Source organism: Cnephaeus nilssonii (genome assembly GCF_951640355.1).
Source record: "Cnephaeus nilssonii genome assembly, chromosome: 3".
Classification (NCBI taxonomy): domain Eukaryota; kingdom Metazoa; phylum Chordata; class Mammalia; order Chiroptera; family Vespertilionidae; genus Cnephaeus; species Cnephaeus nilssonii.
This window is the reverse complement of record NC_137074.1, coordinates 91,627,726-91,637,015: the sequence shown is the minus strand read 5'-3', so window position 1 is coordinate 91,637,015 and position 9,290 is coordinate 91,627,726. Positions and strand designations below refer to the sequence as shown.

At 48.3% G+C, this 9,290-nt stretch overlaps 2 pseudogenes across 2 annotated transcripts; both read right to left on the bottom strand.

The window, feature by feature from the left end:
* Nucleotides 1-1,156: 1,156 nt before the first annotated feature.
* On the bottom strand, nucleotides 1,157-2,541 carry LOC307096766 (autophagy-related protein 13-like; annotated as a pseudogene). The gene has a single exon. The product of its transcript is annotated as an autophagy-related protein 13-like (transcript).
* A 702-nt stretch (nucleotides 2,542-3,243) lies between these two features.
* LOC307096765 (neurofilament light polypeptide-like) lies at nucleotides 3,244-8,939 on the bottom strand (annotated as a pseudogene). Its single transcript has 3 exons — nucleotides 8,902-8,939; nucleotides 5,339-6,586; nucleotides 3,244-3,263 (listed from the first exon to the last, which is right to left on the bottom strand). The product of its transcript is annotated as a neurofilament light polypeptide-like (transcript).
* Between the last annotated feature and the right edge of the window lie 351 nt (nucleotides 8,940-9,290).

Genomic DNA, 9,290 nt, shown 5'->3' with positions numbered 1-9,290 from the left:
CGCCCAAGGCTTCCTGGGCTGCCAGAGCAAAGCTGGTCACTCTGCAGGTGCCGTGAGAGATCCAAGGCTCCACTGGGAACATGTAGGGAAAGCCTGTAGTCAGAGCAAATGCAGCAAGTCTGGGAGGTCTTTGCCCCCCCCCCCCCACAACCCTATTCTTGGCTCCCAGCTTCTATGTATGGGAAGGGAGATCCCCAGAGCAGCAACCTGGAATCTGAGGAACTTCCACAGGAGGAGGCCCTGCCCCAGGAAGAGGCCCTTCACCTTCCCTAAGTGAAAACATCTAACCTCAAACATAATTTCTCTATGAAATATCTGACTTCTCTGAAAGTAATAAATATTTACCATGGCCTCTAACCAAGAAGCAGCAATGGGGGAGGGAAGAGAAGGAAGAGAACCTTTGCTGTGACACCCAACCCTAACGACACGGGATTCAGTCCCATGTAGCTGAGGAGCTGAGCACAGGCAGCCACCAGGGCTGCTCAGACCCTCTGTTAGAGGAGGGGCTGGCACAACCTTCAAGGCTGGGAATGGCTGACTTTCAAGTTCTCATCTTGGGAAGAGGCCTGTCAAGTACAGGCACAGGGGCCGAAAGAAGGAGAGAGGAAGAAAATACCCGAACTGAAGGAGACAGCACAGCCAAGGAGCCCTTCCTTCTTCCTCCCAGGACTGTCTCCTTCCTCTCTTTGCCTCCGCACCCGTCTCTGAGCCACCAGCTGGAATGTCAGAGGGTTGGTGATAATGGCAGGCAGGCGAGGGGCCAGCTGTGGGGGCAGACCAAGGGTGGGGGCCAGCAGTGGGACGAAGGAGAGGGCAGCCTTTGTGAATAGATGCTGATGGGTGGCGGAAGCAGCAGGCCCTGCAGCGGGCCCTTTTGTTACAGAGTCTTAAAATTTCCAAGGCCAGAGGGTGAGTGTTCTCAAATGCTCTCACTGGGCTTGACAACTGCCATGGAGTCTCCAGGAGGGGCCAGAGCAGGGACATCTGGGTCCCCATGGGGGAAACCAGCCTCCCCTCCACCTGGCTTGGAGCAGGATGAGGAATGGGAGCAGCTCATGAGTGGGAGGCTGTCTGTCTCCTGGGACCACAAAGAGGGGATGCTGCTGGTACTCCAGGACACCAACTTTACTGCAGTTTCCAGAAAGACACCACATTCTCAGAGGTTCTTCTCGGGCACAGCCAGCTGCTCTAGTAGCAAGTCCAAGCCCTCAGCCATGGACTGTGCCCTGATATCTATGCTCAGCTGAGGAGAATTCTGAAATTCAGGATAGACGGTCCCCCAAGTCCATAGGAAGACTGTCGTCTTTAGAAAAAGCCGGTTTGAAGTCCATCATGGGTATTGCCACTGCTGCCATCTCTGGAGCCATCAGAGTGCAGGCTGCCCTGGAGAGGAGACTCAGTTTCTGGGGAATCCGGAGGATTCTCCATCCGACTGGCCTCCTCCAGTTCTAATTTCTTGGGAGCAAATACGGCAAAAGGTAAGTCCAAACTCATCAATGCCACCTGGTTAATGGGTTTGTTCACAAAAGCCCCCACTTTTTGGGCAAAGATGTTCTCCAAGACATCGTGGGGAGAGGCCCGTCCCTCCCTGCTGTTTGATAGTGTCAGTATCCTGGCTGCTAGAAAGTGTGGCAGCACAGTGAGCCCCATCAGAAAAGGTGCAGATTGCCAGTCTCTCCTGATCAGCCTGGGCACCATAGGCAGGCTGGTTGGGGAGCAGGGGACCCCACCTTCTTTCCAGGGAATCATTAGCTGGAATGGAGGGAAGGTGGAGAAAGAGGTGGTACACACTTCTTGAGAATCTTCTTCCACAGAAAGATATGTTACTCCGATGTCCTTGCCAGTAGTTTTGTAATTGCAGGGGTACCTAGGCGAGGAGCTGGGATAGGAAGGGTCCACAATGTGATCAGTGATAATCCCCAGGATAGGTGGGGTCCTCTCAAATTGCCTGGTGGACATGAATGCCAAGTTAATTCTTTAAGCACAAGAAAGATGACGGTGCCCAGAGCGGTACCCACTGTCCCAACACGAACTGTCTAGAAACCTTTCCCTAAGCCATTCGGCGGAACTTCACCAAAATACATCCTGTATAATATGACATATCCATGTCCTTGTTTCCCGGAGAGCTTATAAGCTGTTGTCACCCTCGTTATAGCCAGAAGAGACTTCAGCAGCAAGGACAGTCTGTTGTGTACCATGTAGGGAACTTTGATTTCTTTATCAGACTTTTCATTCATTTCGAGACACCAATTTCTAGTTCTGTGGAATGTCCCTCAGATGTCTTGAGTGAGATCTCCACACACATAGGTCTCCCGACGGCAGGCAGCTGCCCTGCCAGGGCCTTCTTTGCTTCATGTGTAACCTCTGGCGTGTCTTTGATTGCTAAATTGAACCAATCTGAACTCGTTGGGAATGAAGATGAATGAGTACAAATCTTCTCACCAAGTCGAGCCTGGACAATCACTTGAACAGTCTTGAGGGCAAAAAATTTAGTTAACTTCTCCAGGCCTTTCTGTCCTGAGAATTGAGACCAGTTTCCATTACCAATAGGAATCTGCAAAGCTGCGACGCAAAGCGTGGCTCAGGCTCTCATTGTGGAGGCAGGGACCTGGGGACGGCCAGCTGCGCCTCCTGGCTGAGGGTTCTGAGCGCCACAGCAGCAGTGACAGCCTGCATCGCAGATAGACTCCTCATGCCTCAGGAGGCTCATGGATCAAAGACCCCCAGGTACTCACTCTCAGGACTAAGTGAGTTGTCACACTCACATAGACGGAAGCTCTTTAAGACTCTCCTCACAGCTCAAGCTATTACTCCTGCCTTAAGCCCCTTGGCCAGCTTCTTCCCGAAGCCGCCATCCTTAGTGTTCTGGTTGTGTGTTTTTTAAATCGATTTTAGAGAAAGGGAGGAAGGGAGAGAGAAAGATACCTCTATTTGTGGTTTCACTTATTTATGCATTCATTGGTATTCTTGGATGTGCCCTCTCCTTGGACCAAATCCGTAACCTTGGCATATTGGGAGTAGGGCCAACCAACTGAGCTCCCCAACCAGTGCCTCAGAGAGGTTTTATGAGGACCAGAAGATTCATTTAGACTTTTTTTATTCTGTGTCTATTGAGATGATAATGTGAAGTTTTTATTGTTAAGGTGGAGTTATGGACTAAGTTGTGTCACATTCAAATTTCATATGTTAAAGACCCAATCCCCAGTACCACAGAATGTAACTGTTTGCAGATTAGGGCCTCATTCAATCTGATTGGTGTTCCTCTAAGGAGATTAGAACACTGAGAAACACTAGGAATTCATATACAGAAAAAAAGCGGGGGGGGGGGGGGGGAGACCACATGAGAACTTGGGGAGGCCTCAATGCAAATCAAACCTGCTAAGGGACACAGTGATCTTTTTTATTTATTTATTTAAATTTTACTTTTACATTATAGTTGACATACAATATTATATTAGTGTCAGAAATACAACCCCAGGTTTTTATATTTATATAATTTACAAAGTGATCACTTCAATCAATCTAGTACCCATCTGATACCATACATAGTAATTACAATATTATTGATAACTAGAGGCCCGGTGCATGAAATTTGTTCATGGGTAAGGTCCTTAGGCCTGGCCAGCGATCAGGGCCAATCAGGCCTTCCGGCTGCTGGCCATGGCCTTCCTTTGTTCCATGCCGCCCCCTGGTGGTCAGCACACCTCATAGTGAGCCAGTGAACTCCCAGTCTCTCTGTCAAACTCCCGAGGGGGCAGTTTGCATATCTATACTAATAAAAGCCTAGGTGTCCCTCGCGCCCTCACGTGATGCGCTCACATCATCACAAGATGGCCTCCCCCACGTTGTCACAAGATGGCCAGCAGGGGAGGGCAATTGTGGGTGATCAGGCCAGCAGAGGAGGGAAGTTGGGGCCGAGATCAGGCTGGCAGGGGAGGGCAGTTGGGCATCAATTAGGTCGGCAGGTGAGTGGTTTGGGGGATATCAGGCTGGCAGGTAAAAGCAGTTAGGGGCAATCAGGCAGGCAGGCAGGCAAGCGGTTAGGAGCCAGTGGTCCCAGATTGTGAGAGGGATGTCCCAGGTTGGAGAGGGTGCAGGCTGCCTGAGAGACATGCCCCAGTGCACAAATTTTATGCACTGGGCCTCTAGTCTATAATAATAAAAATGTAATAGGCAAATCAAATGAATGGCTGAACAGCAGGATGACTGTCCACAAGTCCTTACGGATGAAGCTGGGGCTGTGAGTGCCTAGGCAGCTGGGGCTGCAAAAGCCTACTCTTGCACAAATTTCATGCATAGGGCCTCTAGTGTGTGTGTGTGTGTGTGTGTGTGTGTGTGTGTGTGTATACACACACTAGTGGCCCGGTGCACAAAATTTGTGCACGGGGGGGGGGGGGGGGGTGTCTCTCAGCCCGGCTTGCATCCTCTCCAATCTGAGACCCTTGTGGGATCGGGTATAAACTGGCAGTCAGACAACCCCCTCGCAATCCGGGACTGCTGGCTCCTAACCGCTCACCTGCCTGCCCGCTTGATCACCCCTAACCACTCTGCCTGCTGGCCTGATTGCCCCCAACTGCACCCCCCTGCTGGCCTGCTCACCCTCAACTGCCCTCCCGTCCTGGCCTGATCACCCCTAACTGCCTCTGCCTCGGCCCTGACACCATGGCTTTGTCCGGAAGGACTTCTGGAAGGTTTCATGGTCTAATTAGCATATTACCCTTTTATTAATATAGATAGGATATGACATACTGCCATAACTATAACATATGTACCAGTATTACTCTATGAGAATACATACATCATGCGCTAGGAAGGCATCTAATATATTACATTGTATATGTTGTAATTAGTAGGAAATACTGTATTCATAGCAATAATATACACCCTGTGACTTCCCTTCCTGATCTGGGAATGGTTCCCCAGTTCTTTGAATGTTTCCTGGCCCCTAATGTATTTTTTTTTTGTCACTCAGTATAACTTTATTTACTGTTTATTGCACATGATTTGAGGTCTTTAATTTCTAACCACCAAAGATTCAAAGGACTATTTTTTCCATGAAGTTTAACATTAACATCAGTGAATTCATGTATTCATATGTTTTTATTGTAAACATCAGAATTTTTCACATTGTTATAGATCCTTAACACATAAGCATAGACCATGCACAGGCTGGCAGCAAGCCAGGAAGCCACTCTGCAAGCAGATACTCTGCATAAGGAGAAAAGTCATAGCATAACATTTAATGTCCAACCTGAGTCACCTCAGAATGTTATATATATTGACTTCTTAATTCATATAGTATCGGGTACTCAACTGCTTGGTTGGTGATGGGGTTGACCTGGTTTCAGGAGGATTATTCCTGAATAATTAAGGAAAGGGGGACTCAATCTTTTCTTGGTTGCTTGCTCCTCCCCAGCACCTTCAACTTTCTTCTCATCCTCAGCTTCTTGGGCATCTTCTCCTTCATCTTCACCTCCTTCTTTGCATCCTCCTCCTTCACCTTCACCTTCCTCCTTTGCATCCTCAAATTCTTCCTTGGCACCTTCTTCCTCTTCCTCTCCTTCCTCTTCATCAACCACTTCCTTATCCTTCTCCTCCTCTTCAGCTTCTCCTTCAGAAGGGGGTTCATCCTTAGCTTCCTCGGCTTTTGCAGCCTCAATGGTCTCCTCCACCTCAATCTGCTCCTCCTGGATGTGGCTGGTGTACTAAGAAGGGAAGGAGCAAGCGGACATCAAGTAGGAGCTGGTCTGTAAACCACCGTAGGCAGATCACCAAAGACCTGGGAACTCTGGTAGTAGCCTCTGGCTATGCTTCCCATGCTGGTGAAACTGAGCCGGGTCTCCTCACCTTCTAAGAGTTTCCTGTGAGCTGCAATGTCAATGTCCAAAGCCATCTTCACATTGGGGAGGTCCTGGTATTCTTTTAAATATCCTGCCATTTCACTCTTTGTAGTTCTCAACTCATTTTCTAATTTGTTGATTGTGTCCTGCATAGCACTAACGTCAGAGTTCTGCTTATCCTCCAGCTCTCACAGCTGTTTTCCCAGAGCTTCGTTCATGCCCCGGCATGCTTTGATCTCCAGGGTCTTGGCCTTGAGGAGGCGGCGGCTTTCAGACACCTCCTCCTTGGCGGCGCGCACCCCATAGGTGCTCTTGGCAGTGCTCTCGGTCAGCATGGTGAAGCGGCTTTTGTACCATTCTTCTGCATTCTGCATGTTCTTGGCAGCCAGCTTCTTGTACTGGGTGCAATGTCCTTGAGCGCTGCAGAGAGGTCGGACTTGGAGAACATGCCCATCTCCACAGAGATCTGAGCTTACTGGATCTGCACCTGCAGCTCGGCAATCTCCTCTTCATGCACCTTCTTCAGAAAGTTGATTTAGTCCATCAAGCTGTCGATGCGCTTTTCAAGCTCAGTGCCAGCTAGTGCCACCTCATCTGCATCTTTTCGCACCTCCATCAGCCAGCCCTCTGCGTCATCATGGTTCAGCACCTCTTCCTGGTAGCATGCCTGCAGGTTGCTCCCAGTCCCTTCCAAGCCCTGGTGCCTGCTAACTGCCCACTGCCTTCTCCTCGCCAGGGATGGGGCGCTGTGGGCCGGGGCACAGGCATCCCATTTTCATTAAAATGTTCAACCCCGGCCTGCTCCACCGGTGTCCACAGGAGCCCCGGGAGCAGACAGTGAACCCAGAGACCCTGGCCACCCCCACCTACCCAGGTCCCCGATGGCTGCCTGGACCCCAGGGGTGGCGTCAGGTGCAGCCCGCCAGTCCTGCCCTACCCTGATTGCTGCCTGGAACCTGGGGGCGGCATCAGGCACAGCCTGCCAGGCCCACCCGGTCCCCAATGGTGGCCTGGACCCCACGGGCAGCGTCAGGCACAGCCCACCAGGCCTGTCTGGTCCCCGATGGCTGCCTGAACCCCACGGGAGGTGTCAGGCGCTGCCCGCCCAGCTGCCTGACCCCGATGGCTTCCTGGTCCCCGCGGGCAGCATCAGGCTCAGCCTGCCAGGCCTGCCCGACCCTGATTGCTGCCTGGACCCCAGGGGCGGCGGTCAAGCGCTGCCTGCCCGGCCTACCCGACCGCCCCCCGACCCCAATGGCTGCCTGGATCCTGCGGGTGGCATCAGGTGCTGTCCGCCCGGCCTGCCTGGTACCCCATGGTGGACTGGACCCCATGGGTGGCGTCAGGCGCTGCCGGCCCCTCCTGCATATGCAAATGTACCCTTCAAATTGTTGGCTTAATTGGCATATCACTCCTGATTGGCTGTGGGCGTAGCGGAGGTACGGTCAATTAGCATTTTTCTCTTTTATTAGTGTACATATATATTCCCTGTGCTGTACACATCCTGTCACTATTCTGTAAGTACCAATTTGTACTTCTAAATCCCTTCACTTTTTTACTCATCCCCCCAACCCCTCTCCCATCTGGCAACCATAGTCTGCTTTCTGTATCTATGAATTTTTTTCTGTTCTGCTTGTATGTTTATTTGTTCTTTAGATTCCACATGTAAGTGAAATAATCTGGCCTTTGCCTTTATCTGACTTATTTCACTAATCACAATCCCTCCAGGTCCATCCTGTTGCAGATTGTGAGATTTCAATCTTATGGCTGAAACATATCCTATTTATATATATATATATATAAAAGGCTAATATGCAAAGTGTCCCCTTGGGAGTTTGACTGGGAGTTTGATTGCTCGCTATGACTTGCACTGACCACCAGGTGGCAGTGCGGAATGAAGGGAGGCCCCTGCCGGCAGCCAGAAGGCCCTGATTGGCCCTGATCACCAGCCAGGCCTAGGGACCCTACCCATGCACCAATTTCATGCACCAGGCCTCTAGTTGTATATATGCAACATTTCTTCTTTATCCATTCATCTATTAGTATACACTTAGGTTGCTTCTGTATCTTGATTATTGAAAATACTGCAATAAACATATGGATGTATATACCTTTTCAATTTAGTATCTGAGTTTCTTCGTATAATAACCAGAAGTGAAGTAGCTGGGTCCTTCTTTATCTCTTGTTATAGCCTTTTTTTTTTTTTAAAGTCTATTTTGTCTTCTATTAGTATTGCTATCCCAGATTTTGTTTGTTTTGCTTACATTTTCCTGAAATATCTCTTTGCATCCCTTTACTTTCATTCTGTGTGTCTTTCTATCTGAAGTGAATCTCTTATAGACAGCACATGTGATGGTACTGTTTTGTTATCCATTCAGTCTCCTTATGTCTTTTGATTAGAGCATTTAATCATTTGCATTTCAAGTAATTGTTTTTAGATATGCATTTAACACTTCATGTAGTACTGGTTGTTGGTGATGGACTCTTAGCTTTTTCTTGTCTGGGAAGCTCTTTATCTGTCCTTCAATTCAAAATGATAGCTTTGCTGGGTTGAGTGATCTTGGTTGTAGGTCCTTCACTTTTTATCACTTCAAACATATTTTGCCAATCCCTTTGGGCCTGCAAAGTTTCTGTTGAGAAATCAGCTGACAGTCTTATGGGAACTCTCTTGTAGATAACTAACTGCCTTTCTCTTGCTGATTTTAAGATTCTCTCTTTGACTTTAACCTTTGGGATTTTAATTATGATATGTTCTGGTGTGAGCCTCTCTGAGTTCACCTTGTAGACACCTAGCTTAAATGCCAAGCTCCAGAACTGTGAAAAATAGATTTTTGTATTTAAAACAGTTAATCTGTGGTATTTTGATATAGCAGACCTAGCAAATTAATACTAATGATGAATTATATGTCTGACTTCTAAAGACAAATTATAGATCACTTTTAGATTTACACACAAAAAAGTGAGAGGAAAGCATAGATATTTCCTATATTCACCTGGCATAGCCTTACCCAGTATCATAGAGAAATGAAATTATTTTTTCTTTAACCAAGGATGAACTTACATTGATACATCATAATCACCCAAAGTCCATAAGTCCATAGTTTACTTTAGGGTTCACACTTTTTTTGTTGACACACTCTGTGGGTTTTGACAAAAGTATAATTTTACATATATATATATATATATATATATATATATATATATATATATATATAATTATACTACTATATACTAATATATACTAACTAGAGGCCTGGTGCACAAAATTCATGCATGGGGGGGGAAGGTTCCCCTCAGCCCAGCCTGCAACCTCTCCAATCCAAGACCCCTCGGGGGATGTCGGACTGCCGGCTTGGGATTGGGCCTAAACTGGCAGTCAGACATCCCTCTCACAATAATGGACCACTGGCTCCTAACCGCTCACCTGCCTGCCTGCCTGATTGCCCCTAA